The sequence below is a fragment of the Triticum dicoccoides genome, chromosome 7A, assembly GCF_002162155.2.
Source record: "Triticum dicoccoides isolate Atlit2015 ecotype Zavitan chromosome 7A, WEW_v2.0, whole genome shotgun sequence".
Taxonomy (NCBI): domain Eukaryota; kingdom Viridiplantae; phylum Streptophyta; class Magnoliopsida; order Poales; family Poaceae; genus Triticum; species Triticum dicoccoides.
Window position 1 is genome coordinate 471,146,196 of NC_041392.1, and position 4,708 is coordinate 471,150,903.

A 4,708-nucleotide genomic window follows, 5' to 3' on the forward strand; every position below is an offset into this window, starting at 1 on the left:
CTCGAAAGCCAAATCGCGGTGCTTACTATCATAGTAGCTCTTCTGGCGGGATTGGGCTGCTTTGAGGTTATCTCGAATGACTTTGCACATTTCCTATGCCTCTGTGATTAAGTCATTTCCCAAAAGCTAATGTTCACCGGTTTCAGACCAGTTGAGAGGGGTACGGCACTTCCTGCCATACAGAATTTCGAATGGGGCCTTGCCCGAACTTGCTTGAAAACTGTTGTTGAGGAGAATTCAGCATAAGGAAGACAATCCTCCCACTTCATGCCGAAGGAGATCACACAAGCCCTGAGCATATCTTCAAGAATCTGGTTGACATGCTCGACTTGACCGCTAGTTTGAGGATGGAAAGTTGTGCTGAAGCGGATGTTGGTGCCCATGGCCTTCTGAAAAGAATCCCAAAACTTGGAGGTAAAGATGCTGCCATGGTCTGAAGAGATCGCTCATGGAATACCATGCAGAGAGACAATTCGAGAGGTATAGAGTTCTGCCAATTGAGCTGCAGTGATTGACTCTTTGATAGGCAGAAAGTGAGCCACTTTAGTGAGTTTGTCGATGACAACGAATATAGCATCATTGCCATGCTTGGACTTTGGAAACCCAGTCGCAAAGTCCATTTCAATGTGGTCAAACTTCCATTCTGGAATGGCAAGAGGTTGGAGGAGACCAGCTGGCCTTTGGTGTTCTGCCTTCACTCTTCTGCAGACATCACACTTATTCACGAACTGAGCAATCTCGCGCTTCATTCGAGTCCACCAATAAGCCTTCTTGAGGTCCTGATACATCTTCGTGCTCCCAGGGTGGATGGAGAGGAGAGAATTGTGAGCCTCGTTCATGATCACATTACGAAGGTCACCTTTGGGCACAACAATACGATCCTCGAAGAAGAGAGTATCCTTGTCATCAAGGCGGTAGCACTTGTACTTGGGTTGACTCTTGGCAATCCCAATCTTCACCTTCTTCACCATAGCATCAAGAAGCTGGGCTTGGCGAATCTGGTCTTCCAAGGTAGGAGAGACTTGAAGGTTGGCGAGGAAACTTTGAGGAACGACTTGCAGATTAAGTTTGCGGAAAGCTTCACAAAGCTCGGGTTGATAAGGCTTGAGAATCAGACTGTTGCAATAAGCCTTCATGCTCAATGTTTCAGCAATCACCATGGCCTTGCCTGGAGTATACTCGATACTCGGATTATACTCTTGAATCATTTCGACCCATCGAGTCTGCCTGAGGTTGAGATTAAGCTGAGTGAAGATGTACTTGAGACTCTTGTGGTCAGTGAAAATGTTCACTTTTCTTCCCAATAAGAGATGTCTCCAAGTCAAAAGAGCATGCACAACTGCCGCCAACTTGAGGTCATGAGTGGGGTAGTTCTTCTCATTGGTCTTCAACTGGCGAGAGGTATAAGCCACAACTTTCTTCTCTTGCATCAATGTGACGCCCCCGATTCAATCGTACACTAATCATGCACACAAATGTGTACGATCAAGATTAGGGACTCACGGGAAGATATCACAACACAACTCTAAAACATAAATAAGTCATACAAGCATCATAATACAAGCCAGGGGCCTCGAGGGCTCGAATACAAGTGCTCGATCATAGACAAGTCAGCGGAAGCAACAATATCTGAGTACAAACATAAGTTAAACAAGTTTGCCTTAAGAAGGCTAGCACAAACTGGGATACAGATCGAAAGAGGCGCAGGCCTCCTGCCTGGGATCCTCCTAACTGCTCTTGGTCGTCGTCAGCGGCCTGCACGTAGTAGTAGGCACCTCCAGTGTAGTAGAAATCATCGTCGACGGTGGCGTCTGGCTCCAGGGCTCCAGCATCTGGTTGCGACAACCAGGTAAAAGGGAAAGGGGGAAAAGAGGGAGAAAAGCAACCGTGAGTACTCATCCAAAGTACTCGCAAGCAAGGAGCTACACTACATATGCATGGGGATATGTGTAAAGGGCCATATCGGTGGACTGAACTGCAGAAGGCCAGAATAAAAGGGGGATAGCTAATCCTGTCGAAGACTACGCTTTTGGCAGCCTCCGTCTTGCAGCATGTAGAAGAGAATAGATTGAAGTCCTCCAAGTAGCATCTCCAAGTAGCATCTCCAGTCGCATTGCATAGCATAACCCTACCCGGCGATCCTCCCCTCGTCGCCCTGTGGAAAAGCGATCACCGGGTTGTCTGTGGAACTTGGAAGGGTGTGTTTTATTAAGTATCTGGTTCTAGTTGTCATAAGGTCAAGGTACAACTCCAAGTCGTCATGTTACCGAAGATCACGGCTATTCGAATAGATTAACTTCCCTGCAGGGGTGCACCAACTTACCCAACACGCTTGATCCCATTTGGCCGGACACACTTTCCTGGGTCATGCCCGGCCTCAGAAGATCAACACGTCGCAGCCCCACCTAGGCAAAACAGAGAGGCCAGCACGCCGGTCTAAACCTAAGCGCACAGGGGTCTGGGCCCATCGCCCATAGCACACCTGCACGTTGCGAGGGCGGCCGGAAGCAGAACTAGCCCCCTTAATACAAGAGCAGGCTTACGTTCCAATCCGGCGCGCGCCGCTCCGTCGCTGACGTCTGAAGTGCTTCGGCTGATACCACGACGCCGGGATACCCATAACTACTCCCACGTAGATGGTTAGTGCGTATAGGCTCGTAGCCAACTCAGATCAAATACCAAGATCTCGTTAAGCGTGTTAAATATCCACGGACGCCGACCAGGGCCAGGCCCACCTCTCTCCTAGGTGGTCTCAACCTGCCCTGTCGCTCCGCCACAAAGTAATAGTCGGGGGCCGTAGGGAACCCAGGCCCACCTCTACCGGGATGGAGCCACCTGTCCTTTCAGCCCCCTCATCAGAATCAGTTGCGGGTACTCATCGAGCTGACCCGACTTTAGTCTCCACATGTATCATGTATAAAGTATATAGTATATACCCGTGATCACCTCCCGAGTGATCACGACCCGATAGTATAGCACGGCTGACGGACAAGAATGTAGGGCCACAGATGAATATACTAGCATCCTATACTAAGCATATAGGATTGCAGGTAAAGGTAACAACAGTAGTATAAAGGACAGGCTATGCATCAGGATAGGTATAACAGAAAGCAGTAACATGCTAACTACTCTAATGCAAGCAGTATAGAGTAGAATAGGCGATATCTGGTGATCAAGGGGAGGGGCTTGCCTGGTTGCTCTGGCAAGAGAGAGGGGTCGTCAACTCTGTAGTCGAACTGGTCAGCAGCAGCGTCGGTCTCGTAGTCTACCGGAGAGAAGAGGGGGAAGAAATAATGAATACAGAGCAAACAAAGCATCACAAAATATAACAAGGCAATACGCGGTGTTCGGTGTGCCCTAACGCGGTAGTAGGTGATACCGGTCAAGGGGGGAAACATCCGGGAAAATATCCCCGGTGTTTCGTGTTTTCTGACAGATGAACCGGAGGGGGAAAGTTGCGAGTTTGATATGTTAGGGGTGCGTGGCGGACGAACGGACTGCGTATCCGAATTCGTCTTGTCGTTCTGAGCAACTTTCATGTAGAAAGTATTTTTCATCTGAGCTACGGTTTATTTTATATGATTTTCTAAAGTTTTAATCATTTTTAGAATTTATTTAATTATTTAATTCTGACCTTATCCAAAATAGTGCATGCTGATGTCATCATGACGTCAGCATGACGTCAGCAGTCAACATGGAGTTGACTGGTCAACTGACGTGTGGGTACCGTTCGTCATTGTCTGAGATTAACTAAAACAGATTAATTAGTTTAATTAGTAATTAGGTTAATCTAATCAGAATTAGTTAAGTTAATTAATTTAATTAACCAATTAATTAATTAATATTTTTATTATTTTCTTTTAATCTTTTTTTTATAAACGTTCCAGGGGCTAGGCCCCACATGTCATTGGGTCAGGGGGCCTTAGCGGGCGTCGGCGCTAGCGGCAGCGGGTGTGGTGCCCGTGCCCGAGGCCGTAGCCTGCCCGAGCGATGGGGGGGAGCCGGGTACGGGCTCCGGCGGCCAAGGACCGCGATGGCGCTGGCCGGAACAGGGCGGCAGGGCGGAGGCGGGACGACGCCTGGGGTGAGCAGCATCGGCTGGAGCGGCTGAGCGCGGTCGTCCGGCGCGGCGCAGGAGCAGAGCGCCGGCGTAGGAGGGAGGCAGCAGCAGCGCGAACGCAGGCGGGGTGAGGTTGCGTCGTGCGGGTGCGTACGAGAGCTGCGGTGGCCGCCGTGGGCAGTACCGACGCAGGTTGCAGGGGAGCGCTGCTGGCGCGGCCGTGGGCGCGAACGACATGGGCGGGCGCCGAGCGCGGCAAGGACGTCGACTGCGGGGGCGCGACGCGACGGAGCTCGTCGGGGCAGTCGGGAGCGACGAGCATCGGAGGGAACGAGCATGGGGCGAGGGGAAGAGAGGAGGTGCGCGGCTCACATCGGGTGGGGTAGGGCGCTGGCAGTGGGTGCGGGGAGGCTCGTGGTGGCCGGAGTCGGTGGCGGCGTGCGGCGGCCCGAGGTGGAAGCCGAGCACGGGGCGGCGTCGTTGGGGCGGCCCCCTCCCGATCCAGCGGAATCGGGCAGAGGAGGGCGGAGGAGCGCGGCGTCTGGGACGGCGGCCGATGACGGGGCTCGAGGCGGCGGTGGCGTCCGGCGAGGAGGGGAATTCCGAACGGCGACGGTTGGCGAAGAGGAGCCGGCGCCCGATCCAGAT